This window comes from Aedes aegypti, chromosome 2 (genome assembly GCF_002204515.2).
Source record: "Aedes aegypti strain LVP_AGWG chromosome 2, AaegL5.0 Primary Assembly, whole genome shotgun sequence".
NCBI classification, from domain to species: domain Eukaryota; kingdom Metazoa; phylum Arthropoda; class Insecta; order Diptera; family Culicidae; genus Aedes; species Aedes aegypti.
In genome coordinates, this window is record NC_035108.1 from 377,569,171 (window position 1) to 377,597,028 (window position 27,858).

Here is a 27,858-nt window from a genome sequence, read left to right on the forward strand (position 1 = left end):
TAGCTTTTCGGTAGTTGTTAAACTTCCACTCGGCTGGTTGGCCGTAAACCACGATTCATAATTAAAACAAGTATGAGTAATCAGTTGGCTACAAAGATGACTAGAGTCGGTTAAGACCAAATCAATCGTAGATGGATTTCTAGAAGAGGAAAAACATGTGGGGCTATCAGGGTATTGAATTGAGAAATATCCTGAGGAGCACTCATCAAATAAAATTCTGCCGTTGGAATTACTTTGAGAATTATTCCATGACCGATGTTTGGCATTAAAGTCACCAATGACAAAAAATTTTGACTTATTGCGAGTCAATTTACGCAAGTCAGTTTGGAGCAAATTAACTTGCTGCCCAGAGCATTGAAAAGGCAAATAGGCAGCTATGAAAGTATATTTACCAAACTGTGTTTCAACAGAAACACCTAAAGTTTCAAAAACTTTAGTTTCAAATGATGAAAACAGTTGATGTTTTACGCCTATGAATGATGATTGCAACTCCCCCACATGCCCCATCAATTCGATCGTTACGATAAACAAAAAAGTTAGGATCTCTTTTGAGTTTAGATCCAGGTTTTAAATACGTTTCGGTAATAACTGCTATATGCACTTTATTAACCGTAAGAAAATTAAACAGCTCGTCCTCTTTACCATTCAGAGAACGAGCATTCCAATTTAAAATATTTAAATTATTATTTGGATCCATTAGAAAAACGTAATCCAATAACAATTTGATTTGTAAATTTTACACCTACTTGGACTGCTTCAGTCATAGTGGTGGCTTTGAACATTGCATCAATCATTAGATTCAATTGTTCAGTTAGAAAATTAAAATCAGAGGCAGACATGTCATGTGATTTCCCATTGGAATTTCCGGTAGACGAAGAAGCGGAGTTACCTGTGGCGGTAGGGTTTTTCCCATTTGATTTGAAACAAGTAGAATGGGTACCCATGGATCGAACAGGGGAGGAGTTCGAATTTCCTGCTACGATATCGGCAAAGGATTTACCGTGGGTAGATACATTCGAAATAGAAAGATTCGAACGGCTACCCGACGGATTAAAATTAGTTTGTGAATGAGCATGATTATGATCTTCCTGATGGGTATGATTCATGATCAAGCGATCGTTAACTGAAAAATGAGCATTGTTCGATACTCTACCAGGCAAATTCCGGAAACGACCGTTATCGTAACGGATATTATCTTTCATCTGCCTGGCATGAGCCTCAATGACCCTTTTTCGTGAAGGGCAATTCCAAAAATTGGACTTATGGTTAGCCCCGCAATTACAACATATGAATTTGGTGGTATCTTCCTTCACTGGACAGACGTCTTTGGCGTGAGAAGAACCTCCGCAAATCATGCATTTAGCATCCATGCGACAATTTTTTGTACCATGACCCCACTTTTGGCACCGACGGCACTGAGTGGGGTTCTGGTAATTTCCTCCAGGTTTCTGGAAATGTTCCCATGTCACACGGACATCAAACAAAAGTTTTGCTTTTTCTAAAGCTTTAATATTATTTAGTTCTTTTTTGTTAAAGTGAACTAAATAAAATTCTTGAGAAAGCCCTTTCCGAACAATACCAGATTGGGTTCTCTTTTTCATAATGATTACTTGGACTGGGGAAAATCCAAGTAAATCATTTATTCCATTTTTGATCTCTTCAGGTGATTTATAGTCACTTGAGAGACCTTTCAAGACAACTATGAACAAACGTTCAGTTTTGTCGTCATAAGTAAAAAATTTGTGCTTCTTCTCTTCAAGATGTTTGAGAAGAAGCTCACGATCTTTAAGAGTTTCCGGCAAAACGCGACAGTCTCCTTTCTTTGCGATTTGGAAGGAAACCTTGATTCCCCTAATGGAGTTCAAGATCTCCTGCCTAAATCCCCCAAATTCGGAACAACTGACCACGATAGGCGGCACTCTTTGCTTCCTCACTTGAATCAAAGAGCCTGGGCTAGAGGCTGCTTCGATTTGGTGTTCGGAAAATTTGTCTAGAGCATCGAACTGATTGCTCATTTCAATACAATTATTCATTTCACCCTTGGAAGAAAGTTCGCATTCCGGGGAAGCGTTCTTTCTTCCATTCTTGCCACGTGTAGTGACAGTTTTAAAACCCACTTTTTTGGAAGGAAGTAGTGAATTCAGAGATTCACCCTTCCTTTTGTTTGTTGTTGATACCATGTTTAATTAATAAACGAAAGAAGACGTGACCTTCGAAAGGTTTTTTCCCAAGACGGTGTCCAAGAAGGATTACCACCGCTAGCTTTCGCCAACGGGTCCAACGAAAAATCGAAGGCACGGGTCCAAACAAGGATCGTAAAGGGATCAATAGTAGAAAAAATAGTACTGAAAAGTACTGTTTTAGTAGCACTGAAAAGTACCGTTTTTAATTTTAGCACTGAAAAGTACTGTTTTTGTAGCACTGAAAAGTACTGTTTTATTGCTTTAGGTAGTTTTTATGAAAACTTCCAAGAGCAGAGAGAATTCGTGTACGCACAGCACGAAGGTACGATGCGCACTGTAAAGCCATTGTGTATTACGACAGCTACCAACCAATTCGAGTTCGCTCAGGATGAGCTCTGCAGGCTGTTGTTTGTAAAACCATTGTGTGTAACGACAGCTTCCAACAAAATGCTCAGAAGGAGCCCTCCGAGCAATAAGCAAGCATGAAGACATCACCAAGTCGGCTGATACTCTTCTTCGATGCATCCGAGATTCGATGCTTCAGGTCTTTATCACCCAAGGACAACGAAGAAATAGCACACATAACCAGCCAAACCACCACCTGCGACAATTGTAAGCCATGTGGTCTCTGTTCATGTTGAGCAAAGGCTAAACTGGGCTGAAATTTGCAGTGGAATGTCCACCCGGCTAAGGAAGATTACACGTTGAAAGAGGTTTCTTCGATCCACGTTTTTCTCTCAAGCAGAGAAGCATCGTGTCGTTCCTAACGAGAATGCCTAATAGCGATGCGACTTCTTCTAAGCAGATGAATCCACTTTCTACCAACTCAGGAAGCCTGGCATCGAGCAGCGATGGTCAGCGTACAACAGTCCCTGATCAGCGCCAGACTACGCTCACCAAGGAAGTGATGACCGGAGGCACTAATAGACGTACATCAACGTGTCATCCAGCGAAGAATGCTAAGGAGTTTCGGATAAAAATCCAGATCCTAAACCCGTCACAGCTCAGTGGACTAAAAAGGTCCTACAGAGTGCAACCAATAATGGACCTCCTGTGGTACTTTTTGCAGCCCCAGAGAGGACCATGGCAATCCCTAAGGCATCTTGAAGTTCGAGAAATCTAGTATGCAAGATTCATCCAGATACCAACCGCACAGCGAATCCTTGAAAATGAAAGTCTGGATATCCCCGAGTGGTTGACGGTGAATCGTCCGTCATTGGAACCGAGTAACGGAACTCACTGTGTTCTTATGTTCGTAGCAACATGGAAAACTCCTTCATAAACCAATCCAATTGTCTACGTAGTAGTGCAATGTTGATAAAATTTTCTTTGTTTAATGTGAGAACTGTGACAACATTGCTTTTGTTTGCTGTGAGAAAGCAAACATAAACAAATATGCTGCCGAGCATTCACTTCCTTGTTGGACTGACGTTGACCGAAAGCTCAAATGACGTCGAACAAACATCAATACATTTTCATTCTGAGGAAATTGGCTTGTATAAGATTGATCGTGCGCTGGTATTCGTGGCTGTTTACTTGTAGATCTCTATTGGTCCTGTACCGCTCTCTGTCTTTCAAACGACGAAGGTAGAAAGAATCTGCTGCAATCATCAACCGGAACCCCAAGAAGACAACTGTCATCAATATGCCAGTGCTACGATACGAGTTCATGCCAGACCGGGGGAACTATGTTCGCGCCCGAGTCGACCGCTCCGGTGGTAAAATTGCCCTACTGTACCCTATAGCGAGGAGCATGACGAGAAACCTAAAATGCGGGAGCAACATCATCACCAGCAGCATCCAATCCACCCGAAGCCAGTAGCAGTGCCTGGTCACTCACTAATGTCAACAATATCTCATGAGTGACGCGCGCGCACCCAACCACCGTCGCATCAGTATCTTCTGACCCGGCAAACGGTCAAGTTGTGAGTAAAAGTGAGCTGGTAAAGCTCAAGTGCAAATAGTGTTAGTGATAGTGAATGAAGCGCTAAGCGGAAAAGTAATTCAACCCGTGTTTCTTTCACCCAAGAAAGAAATTCACGGTTGAGGCACTATGACGCCTCAACACTTAGAGCCACGCTGATACTGTTCAATTTATTCATCAGCTACAACTATTCCAAAGACTGTATTCAAATCGGACGTCTCAGTAATTAGTTATTGAATTACACTACCCGTCATAAATACGGACTCACTAAAAAAAGTATTGCAACACTCAGCTGAATAATGAATCACCACCAAAAAGTTTAGCATCACCTCAAAACAGGTTAATTCACATTGCTATATCTCGAGATCCTTACGACTTGCAAAGAAGCGATCTTGAGCAAAGTTGTTCAGGGGATCAAGGACATCCGGAGAGCAAATAGTTTAGTTCGCGATTTTGCCTCTAGATGGCGCTAGTGAGCATGTAAAATTGAGCATTTTAAATTTGTTAAAAATTAAGTGAATCAGTCCTGAATCACTTTAATATCAAGTGAATCAAACCTGAAACACTTGAATATGACATGAATCAGACATGAACTACTTTAAAATGAGTAAATAAGCTCTGAAATACTGAGACGTGAAATAAAATAAACTTTATTAATTGAATAACGAGATTAAGCAAACCTGAATAACTATAGTCTGGGGTGTAAGACACCTGCACACTTAATCGCAGAATTTCATTTCGGTAAACTTAAATGACGAATTCGATCGGTAAAACATATTTTTACTGAAATCTCGTTCAAGTATGACACATGAGCGATATTGACAGATGCAGATTGACGAAAATAAATAACTGAGACTCGATAATCTATTTTGCCACAACAATCAGCAAACAAATATTTTTACCGAATTTCGGCAAAGTGCATCTGTCAAACTGAGCTACCGAAACCAACATGTGCTTGGAATTTTTGCAAACGTTTTTGGGAAAAGCTTGAGGGGAGCGCCAACATGTAAGTATTCCGACAATTTATTATATTATGGCAAATAGTTTTGCACATAAATTAATCATTCAGTTTAATCGGCAATAGTTACAGCTTTTTTATTATTTTTTTAGGTATATTCCCTGGATCTTCTACTCCTCGCAATGAAGTGCAGCAAAAATGGTCATGCTGCTTTACTATTTGTTTCAAACATAAATGCACAACATTCTCTCTAATTCAGTGAAAAATTGAATGCTTACAGTAGTGGTAGCTCATCTTTTTTGAAATGCAATAGTATACTTAGTTAAAAAAAATTGCTTTTGTTATTAAAATTTATGTGTAGTTTTATTCTTCTTATTATTATTCTTCCAACGAAGAAAAAAAATTTACCGGATTTTAATGGATTACCGATCTCTTCGTCAGATTTTGACAGCTGGGTTGATTTAACATTTTACAGCACAATCGGCACTTTGAACTTTTACCGAGATTTTTGACGAAATCTCAGCTGTTGGGTTTTCGGCGATTAATTTTGCCGCCTCGGTTAAATAAATTAAGTATGTGAATCAATTGAACATGAAGTAACTCAGGCACGATTCACTTATGTGAAGATGAATCTTGGTATCAGATGAATCGATATGGAACTAATTATCCCTGAAACATTTGAATTTGAAGTAAATAAGATCTAAAACCTTTGAATATGAATGAATTAATAGATTTGAATCTCTTGAATATGAGCTTATCAAAACATTTGAAAATGAAGTGAATCGATCCTGAATCACTTGAATATAAAATAAATCAGTACAGCATTCTTCAAAAAAAAATGTCACGTGAATTACTTGTATATGAAGTAAATCTCACCTGAAACACTTGACTATGAAGTGAATCAGACATGAATAACATGAAGTAATCTCATCTGAAACACTTGAATACGAAGTGAATTGGACATGAGTCACTTAGATATGGAGCTAATCAAATCTGAAACAATTGAATATAAAGTGAATGAGACTTGAATGCCTCAAATTGACTTCAAAAATTAAACATCAATCACTTAGATATTGAACTTATTGAACTTGAAACACGCACATAAACTGATTCAAGCATGAATCACTTGAAAATGAAGTGAATCAGCCCTAACATGCTTGAACATGAAGTCATACCTGAAAAAGTGGAAAATACACCTACATTCTAGACGAATCAAAACTGAACCACTTCAATATCAAGTAATTCGTACTTAAAATAGGTGAATATGAAGTGATTCAGACCTGCAGCACTTGAATATAAAGCGAATCAAACATAAATCACTGGAAATAAATCCTGAATCTCTTGAATATGAATTAAATCTGACCTGAATCACTTGTACATAAAGTGGATCAAACTTGAAACATTTGAAAATGAAGTGAATCAAGCATGAATCACTTGAAATCATTTGAACATTAAATGAATCAAACTTGAAACAGTCGAATATGAGTGAATCAGATAAGAATCACTTGGATATGGAGCGAACTGAATCACTTGAATATCAAAATTATCAATTCTGATTCAAGTCAAACCTGAATTACTTGAATATAGAGTGAATATAAAGAGAATTAGTTGCCCAGATAGCCGTAGCGGCAAACGCGCAGCTATTCAGCAAGACCAAGCTGAGGGTCGTGGGTTCTAATCCCACCGGTCGAGGATCTTTTCGTAAAGGAAATTTTCTCGACTTTCCAGGGCATAGAGTATCATCGTACCTGCCACACGATATACACATGCAAAAATGGCCATTTGGCACAGAATGCTCTCAGTTAATAACTGTGGAAGTGCTCATAAAAACACTAAGCTGAGAAGCAGGCTCTGTCCCAGTTGGGACGTAATGCTAGAAAGAAGAAAAATAAAGAGAATCAGACATCAATGACTTGGATATGAAGCCAATCAAACTTGAACCACTTGTATATGAAGAGATTCTAATTTAATAATTTTAATATGATGAATATGAGTCCTGACTGAATCACTCGCACATTGAGTAAGTTATTACAAAATCACTAGAGTATGAGTCAGATCTGATACACTTGAATATACAATTGATCACTTTAATTTAATATGATTCCGTCCCTAATCACTTTTCAACTTCCAAATGCCAAAGTCTACCTGAACAGCATTCAGGAGATACTATCTTATCAAATTCATAAGGTTCAGGTACAGTCATCGGTCCAAAACCAGAGTACAAGTTGGTTTTCATGGCTAATCTGGACCATGGTCAAATCTAGAGATAAAATAATCTCCTTCAAACATGATCAACAGCGCCGCATGATGGCAAAATTATAATTCAAACTGTTTCCTGGATGCCCTTGGCTTTCCGAACAATTTTGCCGCAGACTCAAACATTCTATCTCATCTGGCTCAAAAGATACAATTTGTTTCATGTATTTAATTAAATATGCGTATTAGTGCAACCTAGTTACAAAATTAGGAACCAAACGGTTTTCAATTCGGATGTCCTTTACTTTATGAAAAACTTTCTATCTCTTGTGGATCACAATCTAGAACTAGTTCGAAATGCTCAATTATACATGCCCACTAGCGCCACCTAGCGGCAAAATCTCGAACCAAACTATTTGCTCTCCGGATGTCCTTGATCCCCTGAACAACTTTGCTGAAGATCGTTTCTTTGCAAGTCGTAAGGATCTCGAGATATAGCAATGTGAATTTACCTGTTTTGAGGTGATGCTAAACTTTTCAGGGTGATTCAATATTCAGCTGAGTGTTGCAATACTTATTTTAGTGAGTCCGTATTTATGACGGGTAGTGTATATTCGATTGGAAATTTTTCAACAGTGCTCATTTATCTTCTGAACAGAGAAAATTACTGCATGTGGCGCGAAAGATAGCACACATAAATAATAGCTACTATGGTTTACTGCATATATCCAGTGATGCCTACAGAGCAGCCCAATTATTATAGCCAAAGATTTTCAACTCATTCAAAAATGTATAACTAATTACTGAGACGTCCGATTTGAATACTATCTGCAGCAAATTTGTAGCTGACAAAATAACAGTATCAACGTAGCTCTAAGCCCCAAAAAACCTTGACCGATTGAATAAATTGTTTGTTTTTCCTATAGTGATTGCCATACAAACTTTAGAGGGCAATTTTAATCCAAATAAGCTTGAATTTCGAGAGGACAAAGGATTTGATCTAGAATCGATTGAGCGGTGTGGAGCAAAAACAATATTTTTAAACACCCAAAAATACATGTATTTCTTGCTTAAATTTAAGGATTTATGAGCATGAGCATTGACGACCGCACAATGTTTGGTTGCTTCTCCGTGATTGATCGGAATAATCAATATTGCACAAGGAACCAATAGTCGGAACTTGGGAGTACAGCCAAACCTCGGTTCCGTTAAAAAAAAATACCTATATTGCATGCATGCAAGCTTCTAATTCTTTTTACGCTTAAAATTCGAACTTAAATCTTTTAAAGCTCCAAATTCCAACTCACGCTCCCCCAGTTGGGGGCGTAGTTTGCAATCTTCAGGGTACAATTATGAGAATTCCAAACATGATAAAGTCAATAACGACGCCGACCACGTCGTTAAGGTCTTCAGGGAAGGGAAGGAATGTTAGTATGACATTTATTATTACTAAAGACCGGGTATATCTCTGCATCTTCAAAGTTGCCACGGGAAGGAGTTTTTGTTAGTAGGAAGGATTCAAAAGTTGCACAATCGGGATTACCTTGGTAAGAGATGCACCAATCGACAATCCATCGTTTACATGGCAGTTACTTATCAGCTTCAAATTCTACACCAACACTTCTGGCACACACGGACAAAAATCATTGTCCCTTCGCAGAGCGCTTCCCAGAAACGAAAAATAAATAAAATACTCCGATTACGCGCAAATCGGAACACGTCAGCTTGGGCCTTCGCATAGAACTAATCTGGCAAAATTTAGAGGAATTAGGAAAAAGGGCGTGAGGATTCTATGAGGAATAAATTAAGTCACGCTTTAATAAATGTATTTCAGGAAAATTGAAGAATTTGAACGATTTCTAGGAAACTAGTGAAAATTTCAAGATAAAATTCCATCGTATCGAATTCTATCTTGAAATTTAACGCTTTGACATTATGTGTTCTTCAATAACAAACTTGCGACAACATCAAATTTAATCTCATGAAAATGACGACATAAATTACGCATCATTATTTTAAAAATCTCTAGTTTGTATAACTTTGTTAAAAATAGCTAGATGTTCAAGTTGTTAGGAGTCGAAATAATTGTGTTTCATCAACCCTCCAATGGTATTTTAAAATTCCATGGATACCAGGGGCCTTCAAAAGCTCGCTGTCTACTCAATATTTGATTTCTAAAGGCAACCTAACAAGGACTATACCTCTGGTACCTATTACTTCTGGCGCTCATTCAAAAAAAAAGGAACTAAAACAAACTTTCTATCAATCTTTTCCTGATTCTTTCTTCATAAATTCACTCAAAAGTTTCTAAGAAAATGCCACCCAAGATATCCTGAGCAACTTTCTCAAGTTATCTTCTACAGATAACTCAAGTCATCTTCTACAATGCCCGTAACGCGGGTAGATCACCTTTTCGAGGTGCGTTACGGGGTAAGATCTACCATATTGTACTCTTGTTGTATCTGTTCTTGTGAATACTTATAAGTAGGGTCGGAAGAGCATAAGAGAGTAACAAGGCACTAAGACCCACCTAATTGTCCTAGATAATGAGGAGGTCGAAGTGAAAAAATCGCTCAATCAGCATCTGAGGTTGGTTTCAACTCATGAGACAATTTCTTTCCGAGTTCAAGAGTTTATCTTTCGATATCTAGGAGGGAAACGATTCCGAATCAGTGGAGTAGCAGACCTCTTAACTTCTAAAATAAGCTTTTTGTTTCAAGGAATCTAAATGTTTCATGGGATGAAACCTGTTCACAGTTTCAAAAAAACGACTTTGAACCTTATAAGTAGAAGCAATAATTTGATACGCTAGAGTACCGATGCATGGTCAAAATCAGTATCATTCAACCAGCTTAGTGGCCGTACCTGATTAAGGGGCGCGCTTTTGAGAGTTTAATGGTGACAAACTGTTTTCTCCAAAAGGTATAAATAGTGGTACCGTAATCCGGGGTAACATTGATCAGCGGGGTAACATTGATCGGGATGACTCATCTTGTTAAACGTTCAAATAAAGATTTATTGATGAAGCATTTTCGAACCATGAATGGTGCCTCTCTTTTGTATATTGATAAGCTAATGATAATTAAGGTTTTTGCCAAAATTGCGTTTAGTCCATGCGTTGTTGACAAATTTAACTTTTTGAAACAATAATTTCTATCATTTTCACTGACACTACCGAAAATTCATGTCTCACATGAGTTCTGCAGACGATGTGATCAAGGAAAATGCGGGTGTTACTAAAAATGGCATCGCCGAAAACGATTCCGTTGTTAAATCTTTCATAAGTTTATTCATTTAGGCAACATACTATTAAATACTATTACGAATGTAGAATTTCCTGAGGAAATTGCCTACTTTTAGGCGTATTACGTGGAACTTTTATACACACAAACCGCGTGAACAACCTGGAACTTTTATACACACAAACACGTCGGAACCCTTGACGAACAAAATGGAGAAAGAATCATTCAAATCCGTTGCCCCGTTCGTGAGCCATTTCGTGACATACAAACATCATTCCATTTTTATTTATATAGATGTGTCATAACAATATCAAATTTCTTTTCTGATTAAAGTATAACAGTTGCTGGAACTACTAGAGATAGAGAGACAGAGAAATCCATTTCCGTAATGAGAGAAATATTTTTTTTAGTCACTTAACACACGGTGTCTCTGGTAGGAAACATTAATATAAAAAAATCAGTATCGCTAAAACACCCACCAAATGAAAGCTTAGGCTTTCCCCTTTCATTTGAGACCGTTATATCGGGGGGTCCTAGGTTTGTTTATCAGGGGGAGGTAGGTTTTTTCATATTCTAATAAGAGGTAGGTGATCTTCACTCACCAAAAGTATGATACAACGAATTGCTTGTATCCTATGATGACAACTCAATCGAATAGTTGAAGGCCATAACAAATATTTCCATGATACAAACTTGTTTTTTGCAAGTGTTGCCGTTCATTTGATTATAAATTTAGTAAATAGTGAAATTGTATACATTTAATCGAAATTTATTCATTTATACTAAACAAAATGTTTGTGAACAGTATTCACAATTTTACATTGAAAAAATATTGCTTAGAGATTTCAAAGATTTTTAATGTTCAACCTATGTTCAGGCTCAGTTGTATGCTTTCGTATTTTAATTCAAATATATATTTTTTTTAAATATAGCTTTTTACGATTAGTAATAAACTAAGCGTTTGAGAAAACACTTAACCCTCTAATAACCAAATTTTTATTTTCGATCTAAATATCATTTTTCGTTATCTAGAAATACAACTATTATATAAAAATACAACTTTCCAAACATTTTTCAAAAATACAAAAAAAAGTTTCAAAGGCATAAAAAACATTCCTTATATCCGTGCAATGAGCCAAGGTTTAAGCCAAAAATAAAATCATTTTGATTTTCGAGCTACGAAAAAAATACACAAAATTGCAAAGTGTACCCCGTCTAAAGGCGGGGTTAGATATTAGAGGGTTAATCATGGATCATTACATTAAAATGGTTTCACAAATTGCGCAAACAACTAAATTGGCATCATTGGTAGGGAAATCGGTCGAAATGTAATAAAACAGCATTGCTTGCGTTTTCGCGTTCTAAGGTGGTATAGCGAAGCATTGGTGCTTGTGTTGCGTGATAAGTTTATACTTTTATTGCTTGTGTCAACATGTTGGTTTGCTGATTAGAGGTACAGTACTGGACAGAATAAAGTACGCATTGGCCGTTTTTCCATACAAAAAAGTCAAGTTTGGAAGCTTAAATCTCGGTTTCTAGATGTCCGATTGACCTGAAATTTTCACCGCAGCTTGAAAGTAACCTCAAATTTGCTAGGCTAGAAATTCTTTGTTAACAAACTTTTATGTTATCGCAAATCAATTTTTATAAAAATGACAAAAATTTTAAATAGAAATAATTTTTATATGCAAATATTTAGAGCAATATGTCCTTCTGCAAAATTTTTTAATTTGATGAGACACACAAGTTTGTAGATTTTCAATAATTTAAAAGATTGTGTTTCAAATACAGTGTTATTCCAATTGAGTAAAATCTATGTTATATCTAGGCTGTGGTGAAAATTTCAGATCAATCGGACCACTAGAAGCTGAGATTCAGATCTCCAAACTTGACCATTTTGTATGGAAAAACGGCCAATGCGTACTTTATTCTGTCGAGTACTGTATGTCTGTTAATAATTCAAATAAGTATATCACAATTTTACACATATTTATAAATATATATTTACACTCTGTCATGAGACCTGAAACATGAAACCGAAAAGCGACGAAGACAATCGTTCGAAGCTTTGCGTACTGTGTTTGAAGAAGCAGTTTCTGCAACCGTTATCAGCAAAAGTGGTTGAGATTATTGAACAGCACATTCTCCACGACATCAGGATTAAATCTTGGTATTATCCTACAAAAATATGTCTGCAAGCTCGACGTTTGAGGTTTATTCGTGAAGTAACCAAAATTAACCTAAACAAATATAAATACAATTTAAAACTTTCCACTCGACGCAATAGCATTTGTTTGTGTGAAATATGTTATGCTGCGAGAACAACAATCTCATCAAAACTAAAGTGAAAACGTGGTATCTCCAGTACTATCGATAATGCAAAAAGGAAGTACCAATTGAACTTGTGTTCGATCTTGCACGAGTTCTACAACGCAACATAACTTGGTCAGCATCATCCAGACTGCTTGCGCTGGCGAATCCGCGGTTGCCCAATATATGAGACACAAACCGATAGATGAAGAGGGCTAAGTGCAGCTGTCGGTTTACACGGTGTACATGGTTTACCATCCAATTGTAAATTGACTCCAACTTCTGTGCAACCAAAAAAAAAACCATTTGTTCACTGATGACTCGTTTTTGATTAAAAAAAAGTGTGAATTTAGCACCAGACGAACGTTGCAGCTGAGCAAGCAGTCTAAGGGGTTTGGATCGCCCTAACCATCGCTTTCAAAATCAGAAGACTTAACCAATCAGTTCAGGGGTTTTTTGGCATATGGCAATATTGAGAAAATCTGGAAGACACTGTTACATTTGAACAATTTCAAGTGCTTCATTGCTGGAGATTTGAAGATTGTCAATCTGCTCTGCGGAATAATGGGACATGGTTCAATATTTCCTTGCCCATACTGTATCGCAAAAAAAACCGATCCATTCAATGTAGGTCATCCACGAACACTTGGTCACATCCGCGAGATGTCCGCGAAATGGAATCTGGCGAAGCAGTTATTGAAGAGCTACCCCAAGTAACCATAAGCACTAATAATAAGCCCTTAATCAGCATCATAGATGCGTACATGCATTATAATAGTACCGTAAAACGGGGTAACTTTGATAATGCGGGTAACTTTGATAGTGCGAGACCCACAACATACTAAACGGAATAACAAAGTTTCTGTTAATCAGTTAAGCGAAACGAATGCAAAAGTAAAGAGTATTAGTATGACACTTCACGTCAAAGCTATTTTCGTTGGAATCAAGTACATTTGAGAATATATATGCAAATATAAAAAAATTATAAGATTTCAGCAATTTTGAAACGCTCACAAACAATCTGTTCTACGATCACTATTTGATTAAGTCATAATGAGTTCGTCACTTATCCTTGACAGCCTAGTTGTAGTAGAACATGAATTCGGTCTCAAATCTCTTAGCGAAAATCATTTTCACAAACTGGGACCATTTTTGTAATCTAAGTAAGAAATTTCCATATAATTCCATACAGCGTTAAACGCCTAGAGGTATGCAACGCCCTACAAATGTTACGTTATTCACTCAATTTTGTTCGATTTATGCTTCATTATCAAAGTTACCCCAAAACAGAACACCGACTTTCGATTATATGAAAAATTATATATCCATTCAGAATAAATCTTTTGGCAAACTATCAACTGCAATCGATAGCTAGGATGCCAGTACTTGTTTTTAAAATATAAATTATAATTCTTTGAAACAGCATGCATAAATATTCAAGTTTTCTTCGAAAAAACTATCAAAGTTACCCCGTTTTACGGTACCACAAATACTTACACACCTTATAACAGCACTTCCGTTGCATAGAAACCCTATTACAGCATCATTAATGCTTCTAAGCCTGATGCATACAGGCATTAAATAAACACTATATTGGCTTTATATTCAAATACAGGGTATGTTTAAATGCCATCCAGTGTTTTGACAGATATACCACGTGCTTTGTGTTTGCATATAGTGGTAAGAGGGAGTCAAACATAAATCTTCTCACTACTACAATTGCAGGTTTTATGACGGGGAAAAGTGATCGTTTAAATTGGTCGCTTTTCTTTCCAATACTATTCATCTTATGTGGCCGTAGGAGCAAAGGAGCAGGACAACAACTCAACAATACGGTTGTCGCTGGTTCGAGACGCAAAATGAGGAATTTCATCATCATAACGAGGATCAAAATGTGGCAATTGCAAGTCCTCAAAAGGATGGAAAGTACCAAAACGAATATGTCTGATACGGAGAAGTACTATCTGTATTATTTTATTACATATTTTGCATACTATTAGAGGTTTCCGTTTTCATTCATTCATTTATTTACCTCGTGTACCAGTTGCTTGGCCGCATACGCGAAAACTTTCTGGCTGCGTACGCGAAAGCACAAAATATTCACCCTAAAAACCTGGCCAAAACAACTGACGTTTCTCACGTGGTCTCATATCAGCATTAGTGGTGCAGAGAAGCACGGTTATATCTTGGCACTATAATGGCACGCTATTTCGCCTTTTCTGGCATTATATGCGTATATAAAACTGACATGCATCAAATGATTACTCTATATGCGCATATAATGCTGTTACCGTGCCGCATTATCGTGCTTACTGGTTACTTGGGACTGCTTAATGGATCACCCGACGTTCAAATAGTTAATCTTTGCCCACCACCATTCTTGCATAAAACGCAAGGAGTTGTAAATGCAATCCACAAAAATGTAGAATCCATTGATTTAAATACGGCCGATGAATGGGTAAGAATCAGCATCATATCCGAAGCATATGATCGACAGCTTCTTCGAGCTGTAGTGATGAACAATAGTGATTATTTGTAAACCGTATTAACCGTATTTACTTGGATTACAAAATGGTATAATGTGAAGTCCTTTTTATTTGTTGGTTAACAATTCGTAGCAAAATTTCTCATGGCTACCTAGATAAGCATGAAAGAAAATGACTGTGTGGACCATAATTTAGAAATCAGTAACGAAAAAACGGTATTGTACTGTTTTGAAAAAAAAATGTGCAAGACCCCCCGATAGAACATTTTTTATATTAATGTTGTTCTACCAGAGACACCGTGAACAACGAGCCTTCATTTTTCGGGACTATTCAAGCTATTAGGTTCAAATTTAATGTTAACACTTTCATGAAAATATGATAATAGATATGTCATGCTTTCTATTATTTTCTGCCAACTATCATTATCAAAACCAACTACCAATTCCAGTTAATTTCACACACTACTTAAATTGAAAAGAAAACAGAAAAAGTCCAAAAGTACTTGTTCGCACCCGCGAAAGTGTATTTGTGCGCCACCTATATGTGGAAACACATCGACCGACAGCATCAACCATTGGTAGTATCGATCATGGCGGCCTGTAGAAATATGCGTTTTTCATCGATCTCGCTCTATCCGGTCAACCATGACAGAATGGACTAACCCACTATAAAAGACCGACGGGACTTCATGTTCGCTCTCTTTTGGGGTCTGTCTCAATTGCGTTGTTAAAATTAGTCCGAACTTAAATTTGACAGTTCGCAAATTAATTTCCCTCCGATTTCGATCTGTCAAAAATAAGTCTCCTCCAGAGTAGACTTATTTTTGACAGATTGAGAATTATTTCGTTAGTTCGTATTTGCTGTTATGGATATCGTTTTATTTTTTGGTCCCGCTTCGGTGATTACCGATATGGACATCGGTATGTCCTTCCAGCTGGGTTTCGGACGGCACATCAAGTGGGATATATTGCTGCTCAGTGAATGGGTAAGTTTTTCTCCCGGTGAGCTGGCTAAACAGTGCATGTATGCCAACGGAAAGTTCTGGTATGCAGAGTACCATCGGTTCCTGTGACAGTGTGCTATAGTAACAAAAGGCTCCTCTTCGTACACCACAAATCGGTATCAAGGAACTTCAATGCTTCCGTGCATGGTGTGGTAGGTTCGTTCCGTTCGTTCAATCCTGATGGTCACAAAAATGTGTTGTCCAAAACGAACCGTTGCAGGGCTGGTAGCGAGGCAATTTTGAGTTAATTGGTCACTAGTTTCGACCTGTTAACTAAAAGTAATTATTTGCAACTAAAAGTCACTAAAGCCACTTTTCCAGAAAAAATAGTCACTTAAATCATTATTTTAGTGAATTAATGATAAAGAAAGTACAAATTGGTCTAGCTCCTCAAGTTCAAACAGCAAACCAATAATGTTTCACATATTTTTAAAGACATCAACTTCGTTAAACTGGAAATTAAAAGGTAGGAATCATTGGCTCTTCCTGGAAAAAATCAGGTAAATTCCTCTGATATTCCTGTCCGAAAGTAAATGTATTGTCGGGCTTTTTGAGGAATTTTTGGAGGCAATCGGGACAAATTTGGGAAACCATTCTTGGCTGAACTTTCTGGTCGAGATTTTTTTAACGAGAACCGGGACGAACGTTTGAATGATGTTATATTTATTACATGAATTCTGCTACAAGGTTCACAATAGATTCCTTTTTTTAATTTTGCAAGGAATTTCGCCATAATGTTCTAAAATGTATCCACGAACATTAAAAGATATCCGTCTACAATCACCATTGAAAATTTACCCTCCAATTGGTATTGGAGGTGTTAACACCTCCATGAATATATTCAAAAATGCCCTAAGTAATTAGTTTTGCAACTCTACATTATTTAAAAAAATCATAAATAAACTTTTCCCGGAAAATTTGTCAGAAACAAGAAATTCGCCAAAACAGGTTATCTGATTTCTGATTAGAAACAATTTTTGACTCTCAATTCTTATTCCAGTCGAATAATTGTAAAGAAATGTAAAATTTGAGATTATTCATTGTGTGATTATGGAGATCACGGATTCAAAGGGGTTGTCGGGCTTTTAGACGCTTTTCTAATTTCAGTCCGAAAAGTGTTTCATGAGGAACTAACAGTGCAGTGCCTTATACTAACAGGTATTTCGCTGTGTAGGACTGAAACTCAAGCTAGAATCGTTGATGTGTTGGGGGAGGGGATAATATTTGGCCATCCTAAATTTTGTACTCATCCTGACTATGCTATATATTTAAGCATGGCGCGAAAAAATCTCGCGCTGACGATCTTGAAAAACGCTGTGCGACTATGCCTTGAACAATGAGGAATAATCACGCAGCAGACACCAAAACGATTAGAAGTAGCTGCGACGATCTGCAAGCATTTTAAGAAGTTTTCAAGATCGCTAATAACTGAGGAAGTGCTCAATAAACACTAAGCTGAGAAGCAAGTTCTTTCTTAGTGAGGACGTAATGCCAAGAGCAGAACATGAAAAGAAGTAAATTCAAGAATTAGAAGCTGATCTTTAAATAACATTTTGATGATATTTTGTGTTAACTTGCCTGCACTGGCGTTGAAAATTTCTGAATCGACGACGTTGTCGAATTGGACCAGACGAAAATTAAATTTGACAGTTCATTGATTGATTGGTCGGGAAATAATTTCCGAACTGTCAAATTTAAGTTCGGACTAATTTTAACAACGCAATTGAGACAGACCCTTGGTTTTGCGACAACTCGACGTCATCGACCACCATCATCATCAACGAAAGTGAGACGTCAACAAACCAGTGATAGAATTACCACCCACTGTAGGTGATTAGTTTGTATAGGAAGTGAATTCGAATAAAGTAATTTAAGCTACATTAATTAAATAAAGTGAAGTGGACTGATGAACTTACCTGTGCCGTGTTACATACTCTGTTGTGCCTGAAAAGAAATAGGACATTAAAAAAGAACTTTATACTTACCTGTGGTATGAATTCCGTCCCCGTTGTGCGAAGTGGTGAATAGTGTTTTAGCACAGAATCGCTTTTCTCCTGAGCTCATCGAACATCTGGTCCTTCGAGCCGGATTTGGCCGTCGAACTCCGTCCATTCCGGTGCTTCCTGCGGTGAGACGAACCGCCATTGCTAAGACCACATCGCTACACAACGGATTCGCCATCGTAGACACTGCCAGGATCACGTTACTGGACGGCGCCATAGTGGAATTTATAATACAAGGCACAGCATTGCCTTGTACAAGGTAATTAGCTTTCCATTTATTGCTATCTCTTCTTGTGTGAGCTTCGCGGTCTTTGATTTCCAGACCCGGCACGTCTGCTGCGCGTGACCTCCAACCAACACAACTACGCTTCCAACGATCACGACCGGAAATTATCCGGACAAATAGCTACCATTCTTGGAATTCAGCTTGCTATCGAATTTGATTTTACAAGGCACAAGTTTGCCTTCACGAAGGTAATTGTATTTCCTATTAAAGTAAACATTTCTCGTGTGATCTGCGCGGTCTTACGCTTTGCAGACCACGTTCTTGTTCGAAATGTCCACGGAGCGTCGCATCAAGGGACTGAAGACCAGGATCAAGAGCCTCCTGGCCTCGTTCAACATTATCAAATCCTTCGTTGACGAGTATGATGAGAATACAGACGCTTTCGAAGTTCCCGTGCGCCTTGAGAACCTCAATAAGCTGTGGAATGATATTCAACGAGCTCAGTCTGAGCTCGAATCCGTCGACGAGGCCTCCGTCGACGAGCAAATCAAGGAGCGAATTGAATTTGAATCGACCTACTACCGGGTGAAAGGCGTTCTGCTAGCAGTTAATAAAGCGCCAGTCGCTCAGCCCGTCCATCCGCCTTCTTCTTCAAGCTCACATGTCCCTGTTTCGTCGTCGCATGTACGCCTGCCTGACGTAAAGCTGCCCATGTTCAATGGAAGCATCGATGCGTGGCTCAACTTCCACGACCTCTTCGTTTCGCTGGTCCACTCTTCCGTCGAGTTGTCGAATATTCAGAAATTTTATTATCTCCGATCATCCCTTGCTGGCGAAGCCCTGAAATTGATCCAATCAATTACGATAAGTGCCAATAATTACATCGTGGCATGGAATTTACTAGTGGAGCATTATCAAAATCCTTCTCGCTTGAAACAGACGTATTTAGACGCATTATTTGAATTCAATACGCTGAAACGGGAATCTGCGACCGAATTACATTCATTAGTCGAAAATTTCGAGGCCAATGTGAAAGTTTTGAAACAACTAGGGGAGAGAACCGAGTTCTGGGATGTAATCCTCATTCGTATGCTCAGTGTCCGCCTTGATCATACAACACGAAGGGACTGGGAAGAGTTTTCGTCCACTCAGCAAGCTGTGACGTTCAAAGATCTCACATCCTTCATCCAGCGAAGAGTTCACGTTCTGGAAACTATCCGAGGTAAAGCTGTCGATACTCCAGCCCCCGTCTATCAGTTCAAGAAGTCTGTTCAGCGTCCAGTTGCAAGTCATGGAGCTAGTCAAATGCAACCCAGTCGGAAATGCGTCATGTGCTCCGAACACCACCCGCTCTACATGTGCCAGTTATTCTCGAAACTTGATATTGAAGCAAAAGAGAAGGAGATTCATCGTCATCAGCTCTGTCGTAATTGCCTACGTATAGGACATCAAGCTCGAGAGTGTCCTTCGTTTAGTTCCTGTCGAAAATGTCGTGGTAGGCATCATTCTCAGCTCTGTACAAAGGAGAAGTCCGTCGCTGCTAACCTTAGGGCACCCGAATCTTCCCAATCGTCATCATCAAATCACTCTACGCCTCGTGAACTGCCGAAGACATCCGTTTCAGCCACCGTTAATGGACCATCAAGTCACGCCAGTACCGGAATGGCTCGGAGAAGCGTAGTTTTAGCCACAGCAATCGTCAATCTCGTCGACGAGAACGGAATTGGACACGCGGCAAGAGCTCTACTAGATTCCGGTAGCGAATGCTGTTTCATTACCGAATCAGTCTCTCAACTCATGAAAGCGCAGCGTACGAAAACCTCCATTCCGGTCTCAGGAATCGGACAATCTTCGACGTATGCACGTTACAAAATCACCGCTACTGTTCGCTCACGGATTTGTGACTTCTCTACTTCGGCTGAGTTTTTGGTTCTTCCCAAAGTCACTATAGACCTTCCTTCTGCTTCTTTCAATGTTTCATCATGGAACATTCCTCCTGGAGTACAGCTAGCAGACCCGTGTTTCCATGAGGCCAATCCGGTGGACATAATCATCGGTGCAGAAGTATTTTTTGAGCTATTCAATGTCCCTGGCCGCATTCAGCTAGGAGAATCTCTTCCAACACTTATCAACTCTGTCCTCGGTTGGGTTGTTTCCGGCAAGAACTCTTACAATATCCCGAAGTCGCCAGTCATCGCCAATGTTGCCACTATCTCCGAGATTCATGAGCTTATCGAGAAATTTTGGGCGATTGAGGAGGACAGCATCGCTCCCTGCTACTCCGTTGAAGAAGCTACCTGCGAAGAACATTTTCGTCGTACTGTAAGGCGCAATGAAGAAGGAAGGTACATCGTTCGCTTACCTGTAAAGGATGACATCATCAAACAGCTTGGTGACAATCGCAGCACCGCCGTGCGTCGCTTTCGCATGCTGGAGAGTCGTCTTTGTCGCACTCCTGACCTCGCCCTGCAATATTCTGCATTCATGGATGAGTACCTTGCTTTAGGACACATGAAGCAAGTATATGACTATCAAACTCCTCCATCGCCATGATACCATATGCCTCATCACGCTGTTGTCAAAAATGATAGTACCACAACGAAGGTTCGAGTTGTATTCGATGCGTCGTGCAAGTCTCCGCAAGGACCATCACTCAACGACGCTCTTATGGTTGGCCCAACTGTACAGCAGGACATACGTTCGATCATTATGCGCTCTAGAAGTCGTCGTGTAATGCTAATCGCTGATGCAAAGCAAATGTATCGCCAGGTGCTTGTAGACGAACGTGATACTCCTCTTCAGCGAATTGTTTGGCGACAATCCCCGGAACATCCGCTAATTACGTACGAGCTACTAACAGTAACCTATGGAACTGCCAGTGCACCCTTTCTTGCAACCCGAGTCCTTTCTCAGCTAGCAAATGATGAGCAAAATACGTTCCCTGAAGCAGCCGAAATTCTTCGCAAAGATGTCTACGTTGACGACCTTCTGTCAGGCGCGAACAGCATCGAAGATGCGACTAAGCTCAGAAATCAACTAGATGCACTCCTCTCAAAAGGTGGATTCCAACTTCGCAAGTGGGCATCAAACGAAGAAGCTGTTCTTGAAGGAATTCCAGCTGACAATAGAGCACTTCAAGCATCATTCGACCTTGATCGCAGTCAAAGCATAAAATCACTCGGTTTACACTGGGAGCCCGCTTCAGATCAGCTTAAATATAAGATCGATCTTCCCACCAAGACCCTTTCTGTCTCTCTTACTAAGAGAATCGCATTATCACAAATCGCGCGTCTCTTCGACCCACTTGGTCTGTTGGGTCCAGTTGTCATCACTGCAAAAATTTTCATGCAGGCCCTCTGGACACTGAAGGATGGAAATGACAAAATCTATAGTTGGGACGAACCACTTCCAGCCTCAATGGTTCAGCGTTGGAACAATTACATGCAGGAGCTACCTCTTCTCAACAATTTGCGCATTGATCGATACATTCTCACTCCGAGTCCTGCATATATCCAGTATCACTTCTTTTCTGATGCTTCGCAACACGCTTATGGAGCATGCTGTTATATTCGAACAGCAGATACATCTGGAGCTTTCAGGGTCACTCTACTGACTGCCAGGTCCAGAGTCGCTCCCCTCAAACAGCAGAGCATTCCACGTCTCGAACTGTGCGGCGCACTTCTTGCATCACAATTGTATGAAAGGGTATCGCAGGCTTTAGAACTACGCGGTCCGAGCTTCTTTTGGGTCGATTCCACAACGGTACTTAGCTGGCTGAAAGCTACTCCCTCTACATGGACGACTTTCGTTGCGAACCGCGTGTCAAAAATTCAGCAATCAACACAAAATTGCACCTGGCACCATGTTGCCGGACAAGAAAATCCTGCAGACCTTATATCCCGTGGGATCACTGCAGAAAGTATCCTCGAAAACAATCTCTGGTGGCAAGGACCTCATTGGCTTCAACTACCACAAACATCATGGCCATCAGAACGCCTAGAAATCACTCCCAACACCGAAATTCTTTCAGAAGGGGAAAAGCGAAAAACAACAGTCTGTACAGCATCATCAGAACCGACTTTCATCGACCTCTTCACGGAACAATTCTCCGACTATGATCGCATGGTTAGAGTCACCGCCTACTGTTCTCGATTCATAAACAATTGCCGAAGAATCTCATCAACTAGTTTATCAACTTACGTCACAACGGAAGAAAAACTTGCAGCAGAAGCAATATTGATTCGCCTGGTACAGCAGCAGACTTTCCCTGAAGAGTGGAAGCAACTCCTAAATTCACAGCATGTTTCGCCAAAATCTCGACTGCGTTGGTTCTATCCATTCATTTCCAACGATCAACTAATTCGCATCGGAGGTCGCCTCAATCAAGCACAGCAGCCATACGATAGCAAACATCAGATTATTCTTCCCGCTTCTCATGCCCTCTCCAAGCTACTGATACGCTCACTACACAAAAGGAATCTCCACGCAGCTCCGCAACTTCTGGTCACTGTTTTGCGCTTACGGTACTGGATCACAGGGGCCAGAAACCTGGCCAGAAACATCGTTCGCAACTGCGTCGAATGCGTCAAGGCGCGACCTCAACTACTAGAGCAATTTATGGCAGAACTTCCGGCTTCCCGTGTCACAGCAGCCCGGCCTTTCTCCGTAACTGGCGTTGATTATTGGGGACCAATTACTCTGCAGCGCATCCATCGTCGAGCAGCACCACGCAAGGCTTATATAGCCGTTTTCGTTTGCTTTGTCACACGCGCTGTCCACCTCGAATTGGTTATCGATTTGAGTACTGCTAAATTTCTTCAAGCCTTACGTCGCTTCGTTTCACGTAGAGGTCTGTGTAGCGATATCTACAGCGACAACGGTCGCAACTTTATCGGAGCATCCAACGAACTGCGAAAATTGATTCGCAGTAAGGAACATCAACAAGCCGTCGCTGAAGAATGCACCGCCAACAGCATTCGATGGCACTTCAATCCACCAAAAGCATCCCACTTCGGTGGACTTTGGGAAGCCGCGATTCATTCAGCACAGAAGCATTTCTTTCGGGTTCTTGGCACACACACGCTAGCGCAGGACGACTTGGAGACATTGCTGGCACAAATCGAGTGCTGTCTAAACTCTCGACCGTTAATTGCACTCAGCGACGATCCGACCGACTTCGAAACGTTGACACCTGGACACTTTCTTGTTGGGTCTGCATTAAAGGCCATTCCAGACACGGACCTCTCGACCATTCCATTGAACAGATTGCGGCAATGGGAACAAACACAGAAGATTCTTCAACTAATCTGGAAGCGGTGGCACTCTGAATACTTGTCGACTCTTCAGCCTCGCTCTAAATGGTGCAGCCCGCCAGTCGTAATCAAAACCAATCAATTGGTTCTCCTCAAGGATGAAAATTCTCCTCCAATGGCTTGGCCGACTGCCAGAATCGTTGAAATTCATCCGGGATCCGACGGTATCACACGTGTAGTAACTGTTCAAACCCCTAGCGGTCGCTTTACACGTCCAGTGTCCAAAATCTGCCTGTTGCCGATTCCTCCCACGCAAACAATATCCAATGAGCAGACCACAGCAGCAAACGAGTCGTCATCATCAAACACACCATCGAGTTCACCGTCGTCGTGTTCGCAACAATCAACAACAGCATAGAAATGAGAATCCAATATCGTCGTGCACATTTTTCACCGTTCAGCAACTGGATTCGGAGAATCTTCATCATCCTTCTAATGGTTCCTGCTCTGCAACACCTGAAATTAAATGCAAGGCCCTTTGAATTAAGGGACAAGGTAAGAACAGGTCCGTCACACTCTGGCTCAGATTGGGTACCACTTCTAGTACTGCATTTGGTCCCTCGGTAGTGCAAAAGGTACCCAAGTTTGACAGATCGCAGTACACTTTGAACGGCATTCTAGATTACCTTATGAACCATACAATTTTGAGCAACTGCAAGGGACATGGGGGTCTTTAATTTGTCTTTGGTAAGAACCTGTCCATATTTATATATTTTTTAGAAACCCTCTACCGGGTCTTCTCTTCCATGTTTACATCTGCACCCGCTGATGATTCGCATCGTCATCGTCGAGATCAACCGAGATAGAGCCGACTAGTGACAGCTGTCGCCGCCGTCATCGATTCATCGTCAACCGATCTGTCAGAAATACGATTTCCGAAGGGGCCAGTATGTTCGCACCCGCGAAAGTGTATTTGTGCGCCACCTATATGTGGAAACACATCGACCGACAGCATCAACCATTGGTAGTATCGATCATGGCGGCCTGTAGAAATATGCGTTTTTCATCGATCTCGCTCTATCCGGTCAACCATGACAGAATGGACTAACCCACTATAAAAGACCGACGGGACTTCATGTTCGCTCTCTTTTGGCTTTGCGACAACTCGACGTCATCGACCACCATCATCATCAACGAAAGTGAGACGTCAACAAACCAGTGATAGAATTACCACCCACTGTAGGTGATTAGTTTGTATAGGAAGTGAATTCGAATAAAGTAATTTAAGCTACATTAATTAAATAAAGTGAAGTGGACTGATGAACTTACCTGTGCCGTGTTACATACTCTGTTGTGCCTGAAAAGAAATAGGACATTAAAAAAGAACTTTATACTTACCTGTGGTATGAATTCCGTCCCCGTTGTGCGAAGTGGTGAATAGTGTTTTAGCACAGAATCGCTTTTCTCCTGAGCTCATCGAACAGTACTTTTAAACATTTTTATTTGAATTGGTGCTTGAGCAAATACTTTAAAAACTGCTTCCAAAATTAAAAGAATTAAAACTAACTAGCGCGAGTTCTTGAATATAGCAAATGTTAAGAAATTATTGTGCTACAAACAAGATTCTAATTACAAGGTGATATTCGATCGGTTACGCCACACAGTGTTACATAATTACGCAGTAAGACCAAACTGAGGGTCGTGGATAAAACTCCGGTCGAGAATCATTTCTCGAGAGATGGAACAGCACAGAGAGTATCTTCGTGATTACCACAAGATATACAAATGCAAAATTAATCAATTGGCAACGAAAGCTCTCAGGTAATAACTGTGGAAGTGCTCATAAGAATAGCACGGTGCTCCCCTGACCGTTATTATCAGAAAAAAATCTCCATCAAATCTGTGCTCACCAGTCGTTTTCTATAGCTAAGCTGCATGTCTGGGCAAAATTTCAAAAAAAATCGTAGGGCCCGTTTTGCAGTTACGCCCTTTTTATTGTATAAGTCTACTAATTCAAAGGAAATCTGAGATATTTGAACGGATTTTCATTGGCCGTGATTACCAGAAGAAATATACCATCAAAATTTGGTTCAAAGTTGTTTTTTTTTTAGTTATTTGTTACCTCTTGGTGGAGTTTTGAATGAGAAAATAGGCGAAATTTGAAGTTACGCCCTTTTTGAGGTGTAACCATTGAAAACACTAATTTCAAATAGATTAATTAGGCATCCTAATACCGATAAGCATTTCAAGTAATTCCAATGACATATTGCAACAACATGTCGCCTAAGTATTTCACAATTGATCAATTTTTATAGGCTCAAGCGCTGTAAGGCATTACGGAGCAATTTTTGTGACATTATTATTAGTCAAAAAATATTGTTATAGCCCAACTAGCCACCCCTTCGGCTGTTCCGGCAAACATTATACTGCGCTAGAACTTGAACTTCAATCGCTTAGTAATGGACTATTGGGTAAACTATGGAACTCTAGACCAATTTCAATACTTTTGTGATCATTTGTAGCATACATTACTACATTTAGATTTTGCACGAATCTACAATATTTCCTTTGGGTTTCCCGATCTTTTCGATTACACAAACCGATAAGAGCCCAGGATAAATACAATAATGAAAGAAATGTATACATAAATTTACTCATTCTCAGGCTAACTCGCGAAGAGAAAGCGTCAGTACTTGAAATACGCTTAAGAGAAGTAAGAAACATGCGTTATTATTTGGTTTCATTGATTTCAAAATCATAACACTTGCAGAGCTTAATGTTACATATCTTCCTTATATATCAAAACTCTCTTTAGAATATTCTGAACCTTAACCCCGAGTTTCATTTCCCGGAATTTATTTCCCAGTTTCGGTTACTGGAAAATTGTAAATTGTTCTGTGGCCCTGCCGGTCTACCTACCATAAAATGGTTTGAATTCTACACAAACTGAAGATTTATATGTAAACTTTATTTTTTTGATTGCTAGCTGTGCTTGTGGAGTAATGACACATCAGCTGCTATGACCCTTTGACAGTCAATATTAAACTTTGTAAATGCTACGATTTTGAAATCAATTAAACAAAATAATAACGGATGTTCTAAACTTTGCATTAGATTCTTCCATTTTGAATCACTGCTTTCTGCGTAGTTGATTTTATTCCATACACTGCTATCCATTACGAAAAACTTAACTCTTTAAGTACTTCTTGACGTATGCTTCGAATTTAAAATATTCTGAATCGAGAGTACATTAATTCACCAACCAATCCAGAATATTGTGCTACAAGAACTAATTTGTTTACATGATGAAATCAGCTCCGTAATGCCTTAAAGCACTTGAGCCTATGGAAAATCAGTTGATAGTGAAAGACTTTTGTGGCATGTGAGTGCAATGTGTCATTGAAAACATTTTGAACATGCTCAACAGTATTAGAATGCCTAATTATTCTTTTTAAAATTAATGTTTTCAATGGTTACGCCTCAAAAAGGGCGTAACTTCAAATTTCGCCTATTTTCTCATTCAATACTCAACCAAGAGTTAACAAATAACTAAACAAACCAACTTTGAATCAAATTTTGATGGTATATTTCTTCTGGTAATCACGGCCAATGAAAATCCGTTCAAATATCTCAGATTTCCTTTGAATTAGTAGACTTATACAATAAAAAGGGCGTTACTGCAAACGGGCCCTACGATTATATAGAAATCGACTGGTGAGCACAGATTTGATGGAGAATTTTTTCTGATAATAACGGTCAGGGGAGCACCGTGAATAGTATACTGAGAAGCAGACTACGTCCAAGTGGGATGTAATGCCATAAAGAAAAGGACAGCGTGATGCCATTATGTAAATGTTTAACACTTTGTTGTAATCAATGGGATTCATTTAGAGCCTGTGGTTTATGAAACCATAAACCCCCTTCAGATATTCAAGGATACAAATAAAATCATTATAATAATTAGCATAGCATAGCATAGCATAGACTGACTGTACATGTCAATGGTTGCTACTCCGTGATTGATCCGAACCGGTAAAAATTGCACTTCGATCCAAACGAATAAGGGATGGGATTT

At 39.5% G+C, this 27,858-nt stretch overlaps 1 protein-coding gene across 2 annotated transcripts in view; it reads right to left on the minus strand.

Moving 5' to 3' along the window:
* Positions 1 to 27,858, minus strand: part of LOC5565327 — a 222,418-nt gene that overhangs the window by 168,309 nt on the left and 26,251 nt on the right. The window lies entirely within an intron of this gene.